General features: G+C 38.4%; 1 protein-coding gene across 1 annotated transcript in view; it reads left to right on the top strand.

Annotated features, from left to right (window-relative positions):
- Positions 1-7,650: 7,650 nt before the first annotated feature.
- LOC121378383 (phenylethanolamine N-methyltransferase-like) overlaps positions 7,651-25,589 on the top strand; it is a 64,062-nt gene continuing 46,123 nt past the window's right edge. Inside the window, exon 1 of the mRNA XM_041506523.1 lies at positions 7,651-7,746. The gene's annotated coding sequence lies outside the window, so the exon portion shown is untranslated. The remainder of the gene's footprint in view (positions 7,747-25,589) is intronic.

Genomic DNA, 25,589 nt, shown 5'->3' with positions numbered 1-25,589 from the left:
CTCTGTGTCGGGTCCTTGCTGTGATACAAGTTCTGGTTGATGGCAATCACAGAGAGGTTTCTGTGGTGACTTCCTTCCGTGAACAGGTCGGTGATGCGAGGGTCTTTTCCAGCTGTAGACATCAAGTCGTCCAACACGATGAGATTTCTGACTCTGGGATCCAAATAACGATCCTTTTCCAAATTATCGGGTATGCCTTGAACAAATTTCACTCGAGCAACCATTTTGATCGTATCATAGAGGGGTTGCCATCGTTTGTAGAGCCAGATGATGCGCTGGGGAGGCGGGTGGATTTTACCATCCCTTAGCAGTTTGTACAACAAAACTGTCTTTCCACACGACGTGGGTCCCGACACGATCATGGTGAACGGCTGTAACAATCTTAGGGGCTGCTGCTGCTGCTGCTGCGGTGTTGGTGGTGGTGGTGGTGGCTGCTGCTGTGGTGGTGGTGGTGGTGGTGGCTGCTGCTGTTGCTGCTGCTGCTGTGGTGGTGGTGGTGGTGGTGGCTGCTGCTGTGGTGGTGGTGGTGGTGGTGGTGGTGGCTGCTGCTGTGGTGGTGGTGGTGGTGGTGGTGGTGGTAGTGGTAGACCTTTAGCATGTTTTTGTTGAAAATGTCGTAACATGGCGTCTCTCCTCGAGAATGTGAAACCACATTCTGAACATGTGCTCTGCATGACGACTCTAAATGAAATGACGATATCTGACCCACATAGTTCCTTTTATAGCTTATTTAGAAATGCTTATGCAGTTTCGGGGCTTTCCAACCCGTACCACTTTGTTGTTGTTGTTGTTGTTCTTTCCGTTTCAGATCGGCTTTGGCTTGCTCTACCACTTGTTGTGTTGGGGAGACCATGACGACTTTGGGTGTCGGGGACTTGTTCTGTTCCTCTTTTTCTTTTTTCCACGTGGGATCGTAGAGTTCTAGACATCGATCCACACTGTACATGATCTGACTTTTCCCACCACGTTGCACTGGAAAATGAGGTTGAAGTTTACCTTCTGCCTGCAGTTTATAGAAACGGGTCCACTTATCCACGTCGGGTACATATAACTTGTACTGGTCTGACATGTTGCTCCTCTGAAAGTTCTACCTCAAATGACGAGTTTTCCAAAACTATTTTACTTATATACCTTATGACGCATAAAGATATGGTACAGGAATGTTTGAATGTGTGTGATACGTATGACCAGTGTCCCTCCTCCCAAGCACAAATCTCATCGTGCGAGCTCCCAAAAATAATCGTTACCAAAATATTACCCTTTACCAGTGTTACTACCATAGGGACACGTCCAGAGACACACTCATGGACCCAGGACATAAATAAGAAAGCAAAACCTGTTATTCACGGTTTTATTCACAACATACAACATGAAAACATAGCACACAAGTGTCTAAAACATTTAATGTCTGAACAGGTTGTTCACATAAGGACATCTTGGAGAGAGTCTGTAATGTTCCATCACTGGGTCGTCCATTCTCTGCCATCGGTAGGCGCGTAGTCGTGATCCCCTGTGTAGTAGAAACCGGCCTTGGCGAGTTCCCTCGGTTTCTGGCGTAACTGTATGGGCCACCACCCAAATGTCTGCATCCTGGCATAGAAATGTCTCATTTCAGGACGATGACAGAACAAGTAACGTCTCGAATAGCAGTCTTCCTCATCCCAGGCAGCGTCTGTGTCACAGGCAGCATCCGTCTGATCTGTGGGTTCATCCACGAGTTCGCCATCTTCAATTCTATCCCCAATTTTGCGTGTAGCATCCGCTTGATCCACACAATGAGTACTCTTCTTCTCATCTTGTTTGCTAGTCACACATTTGATTGTATGTCTTTCTGAACATTTGCAGACCAAGACGTCGTCCTCGTCGCTACTGTTGCTACTAAGACTGCTCGAATATCCCGATGCCATTTTCTTCGTTCCAGATAGAGTGCAACAAGCCACAAGAATGTCAGAATCATAAAACACGTCTGTTCTCTAACACAGTCGCAAAGCAAATAAAGTGTAAACCATAAATCCATTCTTTTATACCTTCATCCAAAACAAAACTCGTTCACCACTGGTGACACTCGTTAGGGTTGCAGAAGTTACACTGAAGAAATCCCGTCTGGTTTTGATGGTCGTCTTGCATGGCGCAGGGCACAATCGAGTTCAGCTCTGGTACAAAGTCACACATGACTGTGAAACAGCCTTTCAGTTTCTCCCATTGTTGTAGAGAAAGGAATATTCCCTTCTTCGAAGGTTTCACGGATTTAGTTTCTTCACACCACCACCACTGACGCAGGTCCACCCCAGCAAAGTTCTTGTCGACGCTGACATGGACGTTGACACCAAGCTGTCTGAACAATGTTTCGTCTTTCCCCTGGTTTAATGCTGAAATCGTTTCGTCAATTTGGCTTTTACATCCACACAGTTCGATCCACTGTTTAAGACTAAGGACAATACCTCGCTTGGTGGGGAAAGTTTTCCCCTTGTCACTGTCAAATTTCCTTATGTGAATAGCAGTGTCCCCTTTCCATAACTTGGCCACCACGTAGACGTTAGTTCAAAGTTCTAGACGACATCTCACTTCATCACTTGTGGAACAGGCCATCTCTGGATTGAACGTAGATCTGATCGTTTTCGGCGAGCGAATGACAATGAAACCATATCTAGCCTTTTTATACTCTTTCGTGTTAGTCTAAGTAGGTCAGGGGCCGGTCTAAGTAGGTCAGGGGCGGGTCAGTAGGACGTTGCACGCGGCACAGTAGGCCAGTCTAAGTAGGTCAAGGTTAGTCTAAGTAGGTCAAGGCCAGTAGGAAGTTGCACACGGCACAGTAGTCCGTGACGTCATCAAGGTCACGGCCAGTCTAAGTAGGTCAGGGCCAGTAGGACGAGGACGTCATCAAGGTCAAGGTCACGGAAAGTAGGTCATGACGCCCGGCAGGCCCCCTTACTACTATAGGCAACTTTAATTCCAGTCAGCCATTACTCGATATTTAAATGACGTACGAATATGTGACGCGGTGTCTTTCTGGATAGACGTCATTTTGGATATTCTTACATAAAACTAAATTCTTAGGTCTCACTACACAGATGTCATCTGCCATTGAAACCCATGTTAAACTGCCCAACTTCAAGTGAAGATTGCCCATAGAACGGGTTCTCGTTGGCACCAACAACATACACCATTGCGAACATACATTATATAAGCATTTATTTTCACTGCAAAATTGAGAACATTTCTGTCTCAGTTTTTTGCTATATGACCGCATCTGGCTGTAGTACCGGTCCGAACAGGTGGTTCATTAATCGATTCACTCCGGCTGTCACGTGCGCTATATACCCATGTCCCAAAAGGTCGATGCACAATATTACAAAATAACATGGGCAAAATACAGCCAGAAGGCTTACCATTAAACATACATATTGTTTTAATTCTTCACCATTTCCTAGATGCGAATATGTGAACCATAACATGTGTCACGATTAGGAACTATAGTGGACCGTGATGAATGAACTCTCACCCGGAAGTGATCTGTGTAGTGAGACCTTACATAAAACGGTTTTCGTTTCTGAACGCTGGACAGCTTTCCGTGTAAAGTTACTACGGAAATATTTCTGCTTGATGACTATGAATACATACGTCAATTATGGCGTGTTACCGTAGTACGTTTGCTTAAATGTCAGTAAATGTCGTGCCGTGACCTGGTTTAATATACATCTAATTTGCAAAGTTATCAAAATCTGAAATTATGTTCTTCTTTTCGTTCGCTTGTTCTTTTTTAATGGCTGTTTATAATCACACAAGAACAACACGAGTATATCTTTCATATATTTATTCTTTGGCACAAACGGGGTGCAGTTATAGTTGCTATGAGTTTTACTGTGGGATACATGAATCTGTCACATAACTGCACTCAATGCTTGAACGGAAACGTAAATAGAACTACTGATACCATATAAAAGTTAAAAATGGGTTTAGAAGTTGATAGAAATATATGACTGCAAGATCAGTCACATGAGTGACCTCAGCCGACAGTGTCTTTAATTGTTTACTGCAAGATCCGTTGCTAGGCAACTTCAGCCGACAGTTTAATTAACCTGCAAGATCAGTCACGAGAGTGACCTCAGCCGACACTGTCAGCGACAGTGTAATTGTTTACGAATTGCAAGATCCGTCATGGCATGACTTCAGCCGGCAGTGTGTGATACCCTGGGCAGAGCCCAGCCAGATAGGTTTTATGGTCCGCTAGCCGGTTACGATCCACATTACTTTTCCTAATACCTACATACTAATTATAACTGAGCTACATTTTAACTCAACATCTGTACTTATAATAACTAATAACTACAGGTATATAGAAACATTTATAAACATACACACATACATATGTATAACCATATAGAAACTACCAACAAAATATATCTATCCATATAATATATACATGTAAGATGAAAAATATTCTTGGGGGCAAGTGAAAGCTCCATTCTTGGGGCAAGTGAAAGCTCCTTCTACTGTTATATAACCTGTACCAAATATCTTATTTATAAGGTGGATGCGTGGGGATGGTGGCGGTTAGAAATGTAAAAAAACACTCTTACTATATGCATGACCATGAAGCACAGAATATGACAACTACTTGCAATCTGCGAAACTCTGGATATGAGCATGGGATACTTGTGCCTGATTGGCTGAGGTTTTGTGGCCCTGCATGTATATGTAAATATCGGCATATGTAGCTTCGGTAGGGAGCGCACAGAATAGGCATTCTCAAATCCGATTGGATAAGGTGGTTACCATGCAAAATTGATATAAATAACTGTGAAAGTAGCTCTCAAATAGGGATTCGTTGTACAGGTTTGAAGGGGCCCTGTTCATGTGCATTATAAACTCAATTTAAAGAAACTTCAAATAATAATTGATGTATGGTATTGTGGTCTATTAGAGTGCGCCGTGCGACCCAATACCTCTGAAATCAGCACTCAGGGTTTCTGTTTAGGTTACCTCACCCTTAGTTAATATCAGTCTAGCCTCTACCCACTGACCAGTCCAGCTTGGGTGTCGCTAATAAAAGCCAAAGCTCCTGCTGGCATAGCTCTCAGAGTCGCTGAGACATACAAGCCCCCTCACCCTGTCAAGGAATGGACTATGAAGGGGGTGAAAGTATGTGATCTGAAACATATCGCACACTTTGATTACACTGGATATGCTAGCTATTATATGATAAATATATAAGAATTGTTTGTAATTTTGTTTGTCTGTTTGTTGTTGTTGTTGTTGTTTGTTTGTTGTTGTTGTTGTGGGGGTTTTAAAAATGTTTCTTTTGGGGGGTGGGGTGGAGCACAACCAGAGAAGTATGGAAGAACAGCTGACGATTCAAACAATAATAGTAGTATGATTACCAGAAATGAAAAGCACAAAAATATTAACAAATGTTTGAGTAATACAATGAATAAGTGTACACTTGCAATAACAGCTGTTACAAAACTATTATTTGAAGCAGTATTACGAAACAGAGATGCCAATCTATCGCTATGATCATGTGCGTATATCATTAACAATATAGGACATGGTGTAATTCAGGGGTAAAGCGCTTGTCTGAAGTGAGAGTGTATGCAGATTTTTCTTCTCTTTTTTTTCTTCAAAATTTATAAAGCCAGTTTCATTATAGGGGCTCAATCACGGATTTAGTGGACCTTGTTTCTATAAATATGCATTATAAATGAAACTTACATTCATTTGGAATACCAAACCTAGTTATTGTATGATCCAAAATATTTTAATTGAACTACGATCGAGGGAATTCCATGATACGCTTATTTTAAAAAAAAATTGGAACTTTTCTTGTGATGGGACAGAAAAATACGGAAAAACAGACTCATAGTGATGAGGCTATATATACAACAACCGTATAATGTATTTTTGGATTTTATATAAACGATCACCGTGTATAGAGGCTTGGCAAATGAGGGCCGGCTATATACATGGCAAATAATAAAAAACATATTATTTCATGACGAAAATAACTGCGAATACGCCGAAATAAAATAATAAACAGTCGGAACATGAACTCACCATTTATTATTATTATTATTATTATTATTAGGCGCGTGTGCAAATTATTTTGACTAGTTCGCAAAGTGGTATTTCGGTTTTAATGTATAGCGTAAAAAAACAGTGTACTGTTGCATGTTTTGTCGTCCAAAGGTTGGCTAATTATTACTTAACCCAGTTGATTCCAGTTCTACGTGCAGGGACAAGTTCAGCCTGCCGTTTGTGCGTGTGTGCACGCACGTTAATCCTAGATAAAACACCGCCCCTCCTCCCCAAAAAGGTAGTAGTAGGCTAATAATAATAATAATAATAATAGTAGTAGTAGTAGTAGTGGTGGTAGTAGTAGTAGTAGTAGTAGTAGTAGTAGTAGTAGTAGTAGTAGTAGTAGTAATAGTAGTAGTAGTAGTAGTAGTAATAGTAGTAGTAGTAGTAGTAGTAATAGGAATAATAATTGTGTATTATTATTATTTTTATTATTATTATTATTACATGTATTATAATGTTGGTAAAATCACGTCGCGGTGGGGTGGGTGGGGGCGGTTGTTACAAAAACATTACATAAATTTAGAGGGGGATACGGGAGTGGTTTCAGCTTTACTAGTAGCCTATAAAAAAAAATATTTAGAGTTTTATTGCCCCTTGCAATTTTGAGCAGATCGCTAAGAGATCCTCAGAAGTCCTTGAGGAAAATGTCGCCTGAAACATGCCACATTTATTTGATAGGTGCAAATACTATTGGTCCTCTTTATATGTTACGAATTGGAAATATATACAATGTATAATATAGACCTTTCTCTAATTATATACCGTAAAATATCTCAGCATTTTACAGAAGTACTACTACTACTACAGTACTACTACTACTACTACTACTACTACTACTACTACTACTACTACTACTACTACTACTACTACTACTACAGTACTACTACTACTACTGCTACTGCTACTACTACTACTACTACTACTACTACAGTACTACTACTACTTCTACTACTACTACTATAATACTGACTACTACTACTACTACTACTACTACTACTACTACTACTACTACCACTACCACTACTACTACCACTAGTAGTACTACTAATATAATACTGAGCATTGTTAAGGAAGCTGTATGCATTGGATATTAAAAATATGTTCAGATCGCTAAGAGATCCCCAGAAATCCTTGAGGAAAATGTTGGCTGAAAACTTGTCACAGTAGTCGTTTCCGTGTAGCAGCGCCATTGTGGTCGATAAGAACAGAAGGCTATCCACTTTCTAGTGTCCTATATGGCGTGTACCTTTTATGTATAATACTGGTAATTATTGTTCGATCACGTGGCATAAATAAATTAATGTGATTGCAACAGATGTATAGGTGTATAATGAAACATAATTTTATTAAAATTGTATGTGTCTGTATTCTTATTGGTAAAGAGCAAAAAAAAACCAGTCACATGACCTTCCGTAAATAATTATATTGCCCTCAGACGGTCTCACCGGTCCAATCAAAAGAGATATTGCCCAAGGAGATTTAACCAATGAAAATAAAGATGAAACAAAATTGTATCCAATTAATGAGTAGGTAACGTAATGCAACGTCAACTGATAATTTTAATGTAAACAACCGCAAACTTGTGACAAAACGTTTTGCTGTCCTCCAACAAAACGATAACATCTTTATTCATACGGAGTTTCATTTCGCAAATACGACAAAGAGAAGGTCAGTAATCGTCAAATTGTGTAAGGAATATCTCGCAGATTTAGAAACGTACATGATACATCAAAATGCAGTTGCAATCGGCATTCTCAGGATTTTATGTTATAAATAAACAATGCATTTGGAGGTAATCAATAACTGTTCAGTTTAAATGTATGTTCAGATTTCTTCTTCTTCTTCTTCTTCTTCTTTATATATATATATATATATACACACACACACACATGTATTATGTTGTTATTAATTAGGAGATAACCAATGGAGTTTTTAGATTTGCGGGTTGTTATTGTCTATTTGATCCCGCAAATGTCAAGTTTATGGATTTTATTATGTAATAAAACAATTATTGACCTTATTTCGGTCAATAATTGATAAATATATACAGTCAGACCTCAATGTTATGTGCACATGTTTCTTATGTAACGGATCGTGACTTTTTGGGGGCGCCATGGATGCAACAACACTCTGCATCGGGTGTGGTGAAAGCGATTTGTTGGGGTGTGTGCGGGGGGGGGGGGGGGGGGTGGGCATGATTCGAACCCCCTAGAAACTTTGCTTGCCACAGTTTAGCCCCAGTCCTTCCCTGCATAATCAGATTTTCCATGGGGTTGCGCATGACTCGATTCCCTTATAAACGTCGGCCGCCATAGACTAGACTCCCCTACTAAAATTCCTGCACACGCGCCTGCATCGATGACGAATCTGTTTGATACGTTCGAGCCACATCGCCGTCTCTTGCATAAACATAAAAGTCAGTTGGCGCCTTTATACGGCACATGGATAAATAGCTATGCATTTCATATTTTGGTGAAATTTGCAGAGCTCTGTATAAGTTAGATAAAGAATATATTACACTGGATTGTTTCAGTAGTAGACTATCGAATTCCTGGTGATGGATGTAGGTGCGTGTCTAGGACAGTATTACAAATATACATGTGCTCTCTTCGTGTCAGTGGTCAATGTATCCATGGTCACTGGTCACTGTGCACCCGTTAGTCTGGGCATTAATGTACATGCTATTTGATACATAGAAAATCAGCTGAAGCTCGCCTGTTACACCGTTATCTAAACCTCGCCAAATAACCACGATATCAAAACGCAGTAACCTGCATAAATAAATATAACATTTACACTTCCTATAAGTAATATAATAACGTCAAATTACATCTTATTATGCCATTTCCGAGATGCTTTCGGACACCTGCTATTGTTTGACTTCCGGTAGTAGATTCTACACGATAAAACTAATAGTTTCTATACCGCGTTTGACTGAAACATGTTACAAAAATATAACTTGAAAGGGGTTGCATGATGAAAACAATATCAGGTAATACGTTTTGATATCGTGGTTATTTGGCTCGGTTCGATAATGGTGTAACAGGCTCGCTGAAGCTTTCTGGTTACACGGTTATCTAAATCTCGCCAAATAACCACGATATCAAAACGTAGTAACCTGATATTCTATATGTACCTGAAAATTTAGTAAACATCCGTCATGCGCACAACTCATTTCCTAGTGACATGATAACACTTGGAATTATCAGGTATGGGTTATCAGGGCAATACGAAGCATGGTTGCACAGCTGTGGCTAAATAAAATTGATTTAATTTGATAAAACAGATTACAATACCTGTGTTTTCTTTTAGAAAGATACGCTGTACAGTTGATTCCAGACATGACACGGGCAAATCTGGTTGCAAGACCATCGATTAATAGTACCTGGAGGGTGTAAGGCGCAAATCCCGTCTGTCCGTAATCCGATACATATACATACTCTATAATGCATAGAATATTTCGGATACGCGTATTGTAACGCATAAAAATGGAATCTACTCAACCTATTTGCGTAGAGAGTGAATACTATGGATTACGCATTACGGATTAAGAACAAATGGAATTGGCCCCTATTCCACAAATTCATAGCACATAGACGATGATAGCAACATGTGTAGGTGAAACTGCTAAACGCAGCGTTTAAGTCAACATATACACACCATGGATTTAAGTACTACCACCCCTCACCATTAAAGTAAATCTGAAGAAATAAGGGATTAAGCTGCTAGTATCAGACGAGTACCGCCCTAAATTATTTTAGTGATGAAAATAAGCATTTTAGATTTTTCTGATATGTTTATCACACCCTCGCCGTACATATTCCCATAAGTTGTACAGGTCTCTCTCTTCTCTCTCTCTCTCTCTCTCTCTCTCTCTCTCTCTCTCTCTCTCTCTCTCTCTCTCTCTCTCTCTTCTCTATCCCTCTCTCTATCTTCCCTATCTCTATCTCTATCTTCTTTTTCTCTATCCCTCTCTTCTCTTTCTCTCTCTCTCTCTCTCTCTCTCTATCCCTCTCTTCTCTTTCTCTATCTCTCTCTCTATCTTCTACACTGAGTGTAGGCCTATCCAGCAAATTCTTATCCATGTTTAGATATGACGCACTTATTATTAATTAATTTTCTAGTGAACAACGTTGCTACTTCTAGTTATTTGTAAAAATAATTTATAAAGCCCCCATTTACAAACAATACTTTTTTAAATATGCATGTCCCGTTTCAGATCCGGGACGACCGCCCCAATTTTCTACTCCTGTCACGGGGATCCTATAATACCCGTAACTGAATGAAACACGATTGTCCAAATATCTCTCCTAACTGTATATCTATTAGATCTCTCTGTAACAGGCAGTTATACCCGCTGACTCGTCTAGGTATGATCAGAGATAAGATCTTATATAAAGTATATATTATTATAGCACGTTTAGTTCACTAGAAAACACAACAAAAACACAATACACTTTGGAATCTGTATTAACCTACGCTGACAAATGTACTGCCGCAGTAGTTAATTAACAACAACAAATAATAACAACCCAGAACTGATCACTTAATTAGTTAATCTCCAGGTGTCTGGTTTACACAATATGCTAATCACTTCACCGTGACACAACACCCACATGTGTGATAATTGAGAAACGCTTCCAGGGGAACTTAATTAATAAAGGAATTACAACTCTATTCCTAACTGGTTAATTTTTAATTAACCCTTACTACTCGTTCAATAACGTGTGATAATTGAGAAACGCTGCCAGGGGAACTTAACTAATAAAGGAATTACAACTCTATTCCTAACTGGTTAATTTTTAATTAACCCTTAACTGCTCATTCAGTAACCTAGTAACACAGAATTAATACTGGTACCTATCACAATAAAGACACTAACCTACAGTTTACCTAGGTCCTCTAGGATGACTGGCTAAGCTTTATATATTTATTTAGACAGCGAGCCTACAGTTTACTGCGTCAGATGACCGGCAGCACCGTCTAAATAATATTGGTATAATACAGTATTAAAATATTTAAAGTCACATCAATCACATCAAGGTTATACAACAGAGCAGAAATAATATATAATTGAACTCATATATTTCGTTCAGCGGACGACGTCCGTTTTCCCTGCAGCCTTCCTATGTTTCTCCCCGATATCTCTAAAACCCTAGCTATTTATCAAAAACCCGAATATCGCCTGGGGGTACATCGCGGCACCGAATCCCTACAAGTGCTATTTCCACAGCGACCAAGCGGTATTTTTTTTCTCAGATATTCAGACTTAATGTCGCCAGTTCGCTAGAGATTCCATGGTCGCGCGGAGGTATTACGTAACTACTGGCCACATGGCCTCCACCCCTGGGCTGGGTGTGTATTAGGAACTGCACACGGCCCTCTAAAACAATTAATATCGCCACAGTCGAAAACAAAATTAAGAGCATGTTCCGTCACAAATTGTTTTTAAAAATACGGACATATATGACCTGCATACAGCGGCCACCTCTCTATGGCGGCCACTTTTGTCATGTCCCACGAGTGGCCGCCATAGACAGGTTCGACTGTATATATATATATATATATATATATATATATACATATTAGGGTAGCCAGGATTGTTTATTTGGGGTGGAGTGGAGATAGAGGGCACTGCTTTTACACATTTTATGGGGTGACATGCATTATAAAAGTTGGTATTGTAAAAAAAGAGGTCCTCTTGTACCCAATCCCTGGCTACCCGGATACGCCAGTGTATATATGTGCAATTTAAAGTATATCAATCAATAGATTTTGGTTTCAACACAGGTACCTTTAGTAGTATTACTTGCATGGACAGTAGAATTGTGGTAATTATTTGCTAATGTCATATTATTTTAGTAAGTTTTAATCACATATAACTTCTAAACATTGTTTTAGTAACATCTGACCCATGTTGCATGCAAACATCTTACACGCAATGAGATTTTTGTGCATTTTTGTAAAACCTACGAAAATGCGCATTCTGCTAGGAATCATTACACGTTGATTGTAAATATATTTGTCATTTTATTCTCTCTAAATTGCTGTTTAAATCATTAAGTTGAAGAACATAATTTTGTTTTAGAACATATTTAAGATTGAAAACTTTAAAAGAAAAATGTCGAATATAGTTACTGGCCCTGTATTCATTTTGTTTCGTTAAATTACTGTGTATTAAAAATCATTAAACGTATTAACTTATCGTAACGGTTGATTATTAATTCAGTCAGTAGCTCAACACTACAGGTGGTGCAGTTTACTCTGTTAGCTTACATTTCGTGTTTAATTAGTGTAATAAATATATCTTTTATAACTGGTATGATAGCTTACATTTCATGTAATAATTAGTACAACAAATATATCTGTTATAACTGGTTTTAAGGTTTTGCTTTGTTTGACAAATTGTTTTTCTAAAGTTGTTAAGAGCTTCTAGCAACCTGCTACAATACCAGGGAGTACAATTTACCATCTGAGTGTAGGATAAGGTTAATGTGCCCACAGCTGGAAACACCCATGCTCCTTTCCAGTGTTTGCCATCCAAAGATAATTTGTTATTGTTTACAATTACTTCCTGCCGCCAGTACATTTTCAAAGTATTAACAACACAGACCCAATTACGTGCCTCAGAGCTGCTGCGAAATTAAACGTTTACTGTATGCCACGTGGACTCACTGCAAGATAACATTATTCTTGACTTTAGATTCACACAGTTTGTCACATATGCTGGACTGTAAGAAAAACTGTTTATAAAATAGCTTGCTCTGGCATGCTGGTTGGAGCTGTTTGTGTTCAAGTTCCAGGAACCAGAATAAATTAAATAGTTCTTCATCTAATTACATCATGATTTATTATTATTAGCAGACAAAACTTTTAAGGTTTATACTAAAACAAATAACTGCTAGCATCTAAAAGCAAAATATTTAGCAAAAGTTAAGTTTTCGTTTTTAAGTGCATTCCAAAGTTTTCAGTGCAGTTTTCTCAGATTGAAGTGGAAAGGAGATAAGTGGTTCTGGCACTAACCCCTCGCTATGGTGTAACATATTAAAACACATACTTTTTTTATAATAGTTATTAGTAAAACCTTTTTAAAAAAACCCATAATACATATTTTAACTATTGTATTAAAATAACAATTGTTATTAACTTTATAAACCTCATCTAAATATCATGCTCGACAACACACGTGATTTTGAGCATATGTCGAATCGTTATTTGGACATACTATTAAGGACAATCGGCCTATCGATCGCACGCCAAAATGGGACATCATCTTTGGGACACTTGTTAGAATACATATTAATAGAATTTTTATGTTTTAATGCAGTTTACTACTTTATTTGATACTTACAAGAAACCCTCTATGAACAGTTAACCAAAACAGCCGAGGAAACCGAAACCGGAAGTTGTAGTGCAAACAGATAGTTCTTTGTAAATCTATCCATCCATATGGTCACTGTGTGTGTTTAGTAATTTTTAAGTACATATTTATATTTTTATTAGCGCCTTTAATTGGGTTATTGGAATTAATCAGTAAATGATGTCCATTTACAACAGTTATATAAGTGGAGTAAGAATACAACTATAAGGTGAAGATCACATTGCTGTTTAAAATGCGTGAGAATATCATGTATCGGACACGACGTTCAAATGCGTGAGTCTCACGCCGAATGCGTGAGACTTGACAGCACTGAGTTTATTCACGAGAAATCTGAAATTATAACATTCAGTTGTTAAACTGATTTGAAATAATCAACACAACTTCCGGTTTGTGGCAAAGGAAGAATCATGTTATCTATGGAGAAACTGACTGTGTGTGTTTAAAAAAAAAGAAAACGGTGTTCTTAAACTCTATAAACTTCCAAATAAAGTATTGCCGATTTACCATGAAATGCATCTGAGAAGCCAATTTCACAAAACAAAGTAAATATACGTCTGCGACTAGCTGTTATAACGGCCATACGTGTATGATATTTCAAGCAGATACAGGGCGACCAACCTAATGGAAATATTTTTCCGGAATTTTCTGGTATTTTCATTTTTAAGCGCGCGAACGCCCCTTTCAAAGCAATAGTTTAAGGCACGCGAAAACGCCATTTTTAAAAATATAAAAAATAATTTAAACAGCGCCATATTTGACATATTTTAAAAATAACAACAACCAAAGAAATACATAACAATAAAAAAATATATATTTATTGGAATGTTATGTATTCAATAATAAAAGTTTAAATCAATCCATTTAAGAATTGAACGTGAAATTTTTTGAGTATCATGCTAGTATGAAACGCAAAACCGCTTTACACACTGTATGAATGGCGTAGCGCGTTAGCGCGAAGCCATTCATACTAAAGTGTGTAAAGCGGTTTTGCGTTTCATACTAGCATGATACTCAAAAATATTCACGTTCAATTCTTATAATTCCAAACACATAACCATGTCATTAATGTAAACCTCTTTAAAATAAAAAGTGAACTCTATTTTCCAACTATTTACTATTTTATTAACACGAAATTCATACTCAACATTAGCGGAATGCCTATGGTAGTTTCGGTTTTTTCCGTCAATAGCCGAATGAGAGAATGACAATGTTACAATCATTAATACAATTCATATTAATTTTTTGCATTAAATATCAATACCAAGTAGAAACATTTTGAATTCACTAGAAACATATAACGTAAGTAATTTAATAACTTTTAACCTGTAATAAAAAATGTCTGAAGCGATCTATTTTGTATGGTATAATTTATATGTGAAGCGGTTGGTGTATGAATATTTAACTACGAACTGTGGATGGGCGCCATTTTTTTATTACTGTCCAGATTTACCAATTACGACGTTGAAATTACAGTTATAAAATATTTGAGTGCGTGAAAATTCCATGTGTTGATAGATTTTACATGGAGAAAGTGGTTTCAATGTTTCCGGAAATGGATGAAACAGGTGTGTCGCGAGTTTCTGTGTTTACTGGCCTTGTAATTGTGGAAGTGGCAACACAGGATGGTTTTGGCATGTGTGACTTCAAGTGGTGCGACACAAGTATTCGTGACATTTGACAGTGCCATACTGATGTTTCGTTTTTGGAAAGTGGAACATTCTCTGTTGTAGCTTCGAATTGAAGCTTCGTTCCTGTGTCCCGACATGTACATGATATGCCTAGGTTCAAAACCCGAGTCGTTTAAAGATTGGATCGCAGTGGCTATGTGTTGTGTACCGTGTACGTCATACTACAATGGCGTTGAATGCGCGTTACTGCTAATTGTTGGCATGAACTGACTGAATTTTGTTTTTGAAATCGCTTTTGTAAAAGACCAAATTCCATTGGAATTATACACTTTTTTTGGATCGACAAAATAGATTTTTAGCTGTGGGATTTTGAATTCACTATAAACATGTAACGTAAGTAATTTCAATAACTTTTAACCTTTATTTAAAAATGTCTGAAGCGACCTATTTTGTATGGTATAATTTATATGTGAAGATTTTTAGATGTTTACAAGTTTGACGGCAGACGATTACTGTTTGATGTCTAAAAATAGAATCTCAAGGAAATTCCTTGGGGATTCCTTTGTTGACATAATTCATAAAGTAGTTCCGGCTATATAGCCAAAAATAGTGCTAAACTGAGATTCATGGTGCTATGAATGCCAGTTTTTATCATCACGTGATACGAATTTAACCAATCCAAGGGTTTATAATAAAGGGATTTTTAGAGATTGGAATTATATATAAGTGGCAGAATTTTTCTACTTCCTTTTTAAGCATAGCCCTACTTTATGGCTTGTCTAGTAAATATATTCATCAGTGTAAATAAAAGTTACTATACCTAGTACAGCAATTAACAGCATTATCACACACATGCACAGAGAGACCAAACATCACCACAAAAAAAACCCGATAGCCCCATTTTATTAGCAAATAGAGTAGTACAATTTCATTCCCACCAACAGATTAATAATAAAGTGACAATGTTGGGACCAATGTTATTTTTATATAGGTACATTGCCACATATGCACTATTTCATCAGTGGGGTCGAACTAATTTATGGTTAACTGAATCTGGGACGAAACGTCTGGTACCCACATTAAGAATGGCTATCGTTCTGCATTACGCTTACATTACTATTAGCGTAGCACTTTTCGCGGCAAAATCTAACAACGGTTTGTAAAAATTTAAATGTTTTATAGTTTTACTTACTTGAATAAAACAAGATCGGTAGATATATTAATTAATTAATATTAATGGCATGAATGTGTCACAGATTACTGGTAGCCAAATGGTATTTAGTGAAATGTTGCACCTGAAAGCATACAAAGAGAATTTAACAAGATAATTATGGATCCGTTTTTTTTGTTTTCGTACGATCGCAAGTGTTCTGCTATATATGTTCAGGTTTTTACACACCGTGTCGAAGTTGCATGCATCGCCATAGAACCGATGTCTGCCCCGTAGTAATTACTGTATGATATTTGAAATATCTTTAAAATGAATACATAAAAAACATAGCAAGTAAGACAAATTTCATACATGGCTTCAGTTTACTCGATTGTCAAAAACATTTTCATTGGTCGGCTGTTGACAAATACAGCCAATAGACAAACGTCTTAGTAATAGCAAAACAGTCGATAATACCAACTTCAGGTTGCAATGGAGAATGCAGAATGATAAACTCTTGTTTAATAAACTTGGGATTTAAAAATATAGAACATTTAAAATATATTCAGAAATGGCTGCTTCCCCAAAAAATAATGATAGCGAATTTGGAAATACTATGTATGTATGATTTAATAAAATTTAATACAGTAAAAACAAAAATCAAAAAGATTTTATTGGGGTGCCCATGGACCCCCTTCCATCCTGCCTTCCCTCGCTACGCCACTGACAGAACGTGAACTTATTTTAAGCGGTCACTTTCGACTACATCCTTATAAGTCGTGTTTGAATGTACCTTTAATGCCTATGGCAGTCGGTCTACATTGTTGTTATCAACCAGCTGGACATGTTATAACATGATATCTCAATCCTTTGTTTCACGAATAACGAAACACCAATCGGGATTAGAACTTTGAATCGTTATGGGTTTTGTCGAGCAAACAATCATGGAAACATTTGGGCAAAACATAAGCTAACCAAAAATATTTAAAGGGACATTACCAATTTATTTGTGCTTTTCAAACATAAAATACCTATTTCTTAGAATTTTGCCACATTTTTAGCCGGGTGGTCTAAACTTAAAATAAACTCTAAATCTATATATTCTTATTTAACCCTAGGGAAATTAGGAGTAAGGTTCATATCGAGTCTATTCCGCCACACGGGAAATTAGCCATTTGAGGGAGGTGCCATGTCGGTATTGGGAATCTAAGTGTGGCAGGCAGGAGGGGGCCGAGGCCCAGGGGAGGGGGGGGGCCAAACCGCCTACGCCTATGCCTACCTCTTACCCTCCGGTGGTGTCCCGCCCCCCACATGAACTCTGCAATCACTTCTTATTAAACTATTTACATAACCGACATTTATTCAGCAACTAGTTAACAACACACATTTTACCACATTCCAGATGTCTAAGAACTAAACACTTCCAGCCCCCCCCCCCCCCCCCCCCACTTATAGGCTTATAGATCAGTGCCTGTATTTGATGACCAGGAGGTAGATATGTTCTTCCAACTTTTTGAACGGGCCGCTAAGCAGCTAAATTGGCCGCAGTCTAAGTGGACATTGTTAGCCGTGTCTAAGTTTAAGTTGAAGGCTAGTGTAGCTTATAATTCAATGAGTGACAAGCGAGCAAGTCAGTACGACCTAGTTAAGGCTGCAGTGTTGAGGGCTTATGAATTACGACCTGAGGATTATCGTTTACGGTATAGCGAGTTGAGAAAAACGCAGGGTCAGTCTTATAGTGAGTTTGTGGCTAAGAAGGCAGGGATGTTTGATAAATGGGTGATTTCTCATCAGGTAGAGTCATATACCGAGTTACGGATCTTACAGGACATTAAAAATGGATTACCAGTTAGCTTACATATTCGTTTAGAGGATCGTGATGTCAAAAAGATAGAGGAGGCAGGCATAGTGGCAGATGATTACGTGTTAATACACAAAGCTCAGGCAGTACAGGGTAGCTCTTTACAATAGGGTGATAAGAAGAGATTTCAGCCAGGTTTTTCCCGGGAAGGTAACTATCGGGGAGAGTCATCTAGTTGGTCAGCTAGTCAGGCAAGGAATGCACCTGGTGGGCAAAGTAAGGATAAGCCTGCATTATCAGCCAATGCACGAACTTTTCGTCCACATTGCAGTTACTGTAAAACAGATAACCATCTTGTCGGGGACTGTTTTGAAAGGAAACGCGATAATGCGCAAGTGGTCGGTTTAGTGAGGTCAGCTCCGTTAGTGAGAGAGTTAATGGTTAGTCCCATGGCAGAGAAGGTAAACCCGTATGTGTCCACTGGTATGGTTTGTGATGTGAAACAAGAATTGAGTCCTAAGGCAATATCAATCTATCGAGATACCGGCTGTAGTCAGTCGCTGATAACGCAAGAGTGTTTAGCTGGTATTGAGAATTCAGATACAGGACGTAGTTTGTCTTTAACCTCAGTTACTGGAGAAAAAATGGTTGTCCGGTTACATAACGTTTTCTTGTGTTCGAAGTTTGTGACGGGACCAGTCATTATGGGTGTTGTAAAGGACTTGCCTGTTGAAAACATAGGAGTTTTGTTGGGTAATGATTTGACTAGTCAGTGTTGTCAGCCGAAATGTGACCAATTGTTAATTAAAGACAGCCCTTTACCAATAGAAGAGAGTGAGGTTGATGAGATTAGATATCCTGCGTGTGTAAAGACTAGGGCTATGGCCAGAAGGGTAACACGAGACCCAGAGGATATTTATGATTTGTCTGATACGTGTGTGAGCCATGAAATTGGAGTGGATGAGGTTATCAGTAAAATGGTAGATAAGTCAACTGAGGAATTAAATGTGGTGGAACCTGTTGATCTCCCGCAGAGGGGAAATGAACCAGTTGTGTTTGATAGAGGGGACTTACCTTGTAATAGACAAGAGTTAATCCTAGAGGGGGCTGATCCAAAATTGTTGGCAGCTCGCACTACCTTGTTAACTGTGGACAAGGGAGTATTAATGAATAAGAGAGTTAGAGATAGAAAGGATAGGAAGCAACTGAGCCATGCTCAGAGCAAAATAAAATCAGTGTTTGATAGGAAGGCTAGGAGTCGGGAATTTAAACCAGGGGATAAGGTGCTGCTGTACCTTCCCATTAAACGGGGTTCGTTGCAGAACAGGTATTTCGGGCCCTATGTTGTGCACAAACGGGTTAATGAGACAGGGTATGTGATAAACACTCCTGATAGGGTTATGAAAAGTAGGTATTGTCACATCAATTTTCTAAAAGGTTATTTTGACAGACTGCCGATAGTTCCAGTACTACCGGTCCAAATTGAGAGTCACTCAATTTCCTGTGATGACGTCAAGACTGCAGAGAGAAAATTAACCAACAGCCAGATTCTAGCAGACTTGAACCCCCAGCGAGAAAAGTTGACTACGTTGAAACAAGACAATGTTTCCATTTGTCAGGACCTTCCAACGGTTACCAATACCTTAAACCAGGATGTGCGCTTGGAACCCAACGCTACACCGATTCGACAGCATGCCTATCGGAGAAAACCTGGAAAACGTGCGACACTGAAAAAGAAAGAAACGAAGTTCTAGTGGTCAGGTGAATGCGAGAAGTCATTCAACCGTCTCAAGCAGATGCGCTACTCGTCTCCCGTGATGGCAGCACCAGACTACCGAATGCCTTTCAAGCTAGCTGTGGATACCAATGACGTGGGAGCTGGAGCTGTGCTGTTCCAAGAAGACGAAAATGGACTGGACCATCCTGTAAATTTCTTCTCCAAAAAGTTTGACAAACACCAGGTGAACTATTCCACTATAGAGAAGGAAGCTTTGGCCATGGTACAAGCTCTGAAGCATTTTCAGATCTACGTGAAATCGGCAGTGCATCAAGTGGTGGTCTTTACTGATCATAATCCGCTTACCTTCATTCACAGAATGAAAGCCACCAACCAGAGAGTTTTGAGGTGGAGTCTTCTTCTGCAAGAATTCCCAATTACCATTGAACATATCAAGGGCACATCCAATGTAATCGCTGATGCCCTGTCCCGAAGTTGAACGTTGTGATAATGTGTGGACATTCTTGATTTCTGTTTTGTTTTTATATATTTTATTTGTATACCAGGGACTCAGAGACTCAGTGTGATTACTGGTAGTCACCTTATTATTACATGTGTTATAAATGCCCGGATGCGTCGGTTAACGCACGTTTTGTTTTAATGTAGTATATTTCCCTATTCCTAGAGTAGAAGAAATATCCTTTTTGAGGTGGGGGTGTGTGACGGAACATGCTCTTAATTTTGTTTTCGACTGTGGCGATATTAATTGTTTTAGAGGGCCGTGTGCAGTTCCTAATACACACCCAGCCCAGGGGCGGAGGCCATGTGGCCAGTAGTTACGTAATACCTCCGCGCGACCATGGAATCTCTAGCGAACTGGCGACATTAAGTCTGAACATCTGAGAAAAAAAATACCGCTTGGTCGCTGTGGAAATAGCACTTGTAGGGATTCGGTGCCGCGATGTACCCCCAGGCGATATTCGGGTTTTTGATAAATAGCTAGGGTTTTAGAGATATCGGGGAGAAACATTGGAAGGCTGCAGGGGAAACGGACGTCGTCCACTGAACGAAATATATGAGTTCAATTATATATTATTTCTGCTCTGTTGTATAACCTTGATGTGATTGATGTGACTTTAAATATTTTAATACTGTATTATACCAATATTATTTAGACGGTGCTGCCGGTCATCTGACGCAGTAAACTGTAGGCTCGCTATCTAAATAAATATATAAAGCTTAGCCAGTCATCCTAGAGGACCTAGGTAAACTGTAGGTTAGTGTCTTTATTGTGATGGGTACCAGTATTAATGCTGTGTTACTAGGTTACTGAATGAGTAGTTAAGGGTTAATTAAAAATTAACCAGTTTGGAATAGAGTTGTAATTCCTTTATTAATTAAGTTCCCCTGGCAGCGTTTCTCAATTATCACACATTACTGAATGAGTAGTAAGGGTTAATTAAAAATTAACCAGTTAGGAATAGAGTTGTAATTCCTTTATTAATTAAGTTCCCCTGGAAGCGTTTCTCAATTATCACACATGTGGGTGTTGTGTCACGGTGAAGTGATTAGCATATTGTGTAAACTAGACACCTGGAGATTAACTAATAAAGTGACCAGTTCTGGGTTGTTATTATTTGTTGTTGTTAATTAACTACTGCGGCAGTACATTTGTCAGCGTAGGTTAATACAGATTCCAAAGTGTATTGTGTTTTTGTTGTGTTTTCTAGTGAACTAAATGTGCTATAATAATATATACTTTATATAAGATCTTATCTCTGATCATACCTAGACGAGCCAGCGGGTATAACTGCCTGTTACAGAGAGATCTAATAGATATACAGTTAGGAGAGATATTTGGACAATCGTGTTTCATTCAGTTACGGGTATTATAGGATCCCCGTGACACAATTACACGTATGTTGCAATAGAACTATTAAGGAGCCATATACATGTGCAAAAACGTAATTAAAAACAAGACAAAAAATTATCATCTATATGAAATTTTATTAAGTGAAAAAGAGAATATTTAACAAACAACAGAATAATGGAGCACTGTTCTGCGCATTAAAGTCACTGATTATCCTTTAATGTTCACTTGCTAAAGAAGTCACGTATCTTGCTTTGTTTGCACGTATTTTCAACTCGCATGTTTGACACACTTTCCTGAAGTTCCATCACAGATGTTACGATATCACATTTACCGTGGAAGAGTCCAAATTCTTTTAACTTTCGAAACTGCAGCAGTATTTAATTCCTTCTAGAGTTGACACGTTTAACTCCAGTTGTTTTAGGCTAGATACCCTCTTATCAACTGCGTTTAATGACCACCGCCGATGACTAGTACATCGCACCGTTAATCCAGATTAAAAACACTTGTTAATTAACGAACACAGCTAAGCGACCGACGACCTTTAAAGGACCGCTGTTTATCAAGCCAATTGGTTATATCAACAAAAACATCTTACGTTTTTTTTTACGATTGCCGACATTTCTTTATAACTTGCACTAAAAAACAATTGTGGCCGCGATAGCAGGTTCATTTTCGCTTTTTTTATGACAAAAGTGTGGCCGCTGGCCGCGTTGAGCAGGTGGTTGCCATATAGAGGTAAAATATATAGTAAAATTCATTGGGGGGACCTCAGGGTGGCCGCCATGGACAGGTGGCCGCCATATGGAGGTGGCCGCGAAGGCAGGTTTGACTGTATATATATATATATATATATATATATATATATATATATGGCTAGTGAATTGTTAAAATCACCTATTCCATGTTCCAGGCGTTTGGTGCTTGTGGATAGTTGTGTATCAATTTTTAACTGTTAGTTTTGTTCCCCTAAGAATTCAATATGACGCAGGTGGGAAGGTGTGTGTGTCCCGTGATCGTGACTATGTGGATCTACATAGCTGGCTATGACACATCACAACTCGAAACGAATCCGGCAAGTGATATCTTGAAATCTGAGGTGGATTATTATCATATCCTAAGCCCGTGTCTTTCCGCAACGTTAATTTTCAATCCAGACACTGGCAACCTGATCTGGGAGTTGTTTAAACCATAGTTATCATATGTCCTCTCTGTGAGGAATTTCGACACTTGGTCTGTAAAATACAAAATGAAAATAATTGTTACCGGCATAGTGGTTGCTCCAAAAAAACACAGCGACAATGTATCATTTATATGCATTTCCCACATTGACCAGGTGTAAAACATATCTAAATACAGTTTAATGCATTCGTCATCAGCACTGATCTGATGCGTGATTAAGTATAATGTTTGTCTAATGCGCTCGTATAATGATATACATGTACACACACACATTTTATTTAAACACACTATAGCAGTAACCACTTTGTTATAATGGCCAGAGATATCTCATCATTGGAACATTTGAAATGCTACAATTATTCCAGTTAATGTAGTAATATCTAGATATTTTAGCCCAGAAAATATGAATGTGCATACATTTCAACTACTACAATGAACAATATTTATTATTAGTATGCCATTTATATAAAGGGGGTCGCTTCTTCTAACAAATTATTATAATATGAACTACCATGAACGGACTCCGATTTAAAGAAAAATACTTGACCTGTATCTACTAATTCATGTTCAAATATATGTCAAATATTATATAATGTCTATAAAATATACAATGACTAGAAAAGTTACAATCCTGTGATGATGCGTTTGTAATAATATAAACTAATTTCCCTCTATGCTAAGTGAATTAAAATATTTTATTGCGTATGGTCATAAAACATTTATCATCTTTGGGCCGGCATCCTTTTTACAATAAACAATTCCCAGGCATTTTCATTTTAAATTGCAACTTAAATTTATTTTTTATATAATATTCAAATTGTCTACAAAATACAGACATAGCTAGATCATAATTTTTAACTAAGGTTGTTGCATATGGGAGCCATGTTTAAAAAAAGAAAGAAAGAAAGAAAGGAATTTTATATTTAATGACACACTCAACACAGCTACAGGTATATGGTGTCAGACATGTGGTTAATGACCACAAATATATTTTAGAGAGGAAACTATGGGCAACTATTTTTTTTATTAGCACCAAGGGATCTTTAATATATGCATCATCGCACATACAGGATAGTACATATCACGGTCTGTAACACCAGTTGTGAAGCACTCGCTGGAACGAGAAATAGTCCAATGATTACACTAACAGGGATCGATCCTAGACCGACCGTACACCAGGCCAGCACTTTACTACTGGGCTACGTCCTGCCTCCGGCAAATTAATTTAATAATATTATTTTTTTCCTCTAATACAGATAGTAACTATTTAGACTAAAATAAGGGAAAACAACTTTCCTGTTTAACTACGTTCTCTGTCTCTGTTCACTTAATATTTTCTTAACTGCGTGTTTCTTCTGTAGAGCTAAATGAACTCTGCATTCCATTCCATTCCAATATTTATTAACATGCTCATATACCACTAGGGTTTCAAGCATGTCTGTCACGGGCCCCTCCTCTGGATAGCCAGCAGGAGTGGTCCGGGACAGAAATATAGGGGCAATTTTGAAATTTAAACCAAAAATATTTAAAGGGACATTACCAATTTATTTGTGCTTTTCAAACATAAAATACCTATTTCTTAGAATTTTGCCACTTTTTTAGCCGGGTGGTCTAAACTTAAAATAAACTCTAAATCTATATATTCTTATTTAACCCTAGGGAAATTAGGAGTAAGGTTCATATCGAGTCTATTCCGCCACACGGGAAATTAGCCATTTGAGGGAGGTGCCATGTCGGTATTGGGAATCTAAGTGTGGCAGGCAGGAGGGGGCCGAGGCCCAGGGGAGGGGGGGGGGGGGGGGCGGAGCCCCCCGGACAAACCTTAGACTCTCCTACTGCCAAACCGCCTACGCCTATGCCTACCTCTTACCCTCCGGTGGTGTCCCGCCCCCCACATGAACTCTGCAATCACTTCTTATTAAACTATTTACATAACCGACATTTATTCAGCAACTAGTTAACAACACACATTTTACCACATTCCAGATGTCTAAGAACTAAACACTTCCAGCCCCCCCCCCCCCCCCCCCACACACACACACGCACATTGTCTGCAGTCCATCTCAGATTATCACAAACGGACCGGTCATCGTGATGCGTAAACAATCAATTCTAGCTACCTCAGCCAGAGTTGTTATTTCTTTGTAAGCCAAAACATCCAGCCAGAGATAGTTTATATAAAACACCTTCGCTGGATGTAAACACTTAGAGCTAGCATATGTCATTAGCCTGTCATGTGGTATGGCACCTAGGATTCAATCTTCTCAGACAGTTTACAGCCCACCACAATCCAGTGTTGTAAGCTAACGCGTTATGGGTGATACTACAAAATTCTAGAGAGACAGAATAAGGTAGTGCTAAAAACATGGTTTTTGCCTTTTGTGGATATGAACATAAAAGATAATTGGTTTGGGTTCTGTTCTATAAAAGCATAAATAAATGATTGGTTTGAATGAGACATTGTGAAATGATAGTACACCTTCCCATGATGCTGACAAGGTGATTAACTCATTTTTGTATAATTCACCATATAATGAGTTCTGGCACTATATTGGCATTGAAAGTAGTCCCTTAAATAAAATGGTTGATTTTTAACAAAGGGTACCATGTTTTAAATTGTTATTACTCATTTATGGATGGTATTTTAAAGATTTCATTGCTCAACTGTTGGAACACACTCAATCTTGTGTTTATTGTTCATGGTTATTGCTATCTTGACACCCCTGTACATTACTTTTGCTGGTAATTTTTGTCAATTTAATTCATTTTAATGCATGTTGTT

This window comes from Gigantopelta aegis, chromosome 8 (genome assembly GCF_016097555.1).
Source record: "Gigantopelta aegis isolate Gae_Host chromosome 8, Gae_host_genome, whole genome shotgun sequence".
In the NCBI taxonomy this organism is placed as follows: domain Eukaryota; kingdom Metazoa; phylum Mollusca; class Gastropoda; order Neomphalida; family Peltospiridae; genus Gigantopelta; species Gigantopelta aegis.
This window is presented reverse-complemented; position numbering and strand designations above follow the sequence as displayed.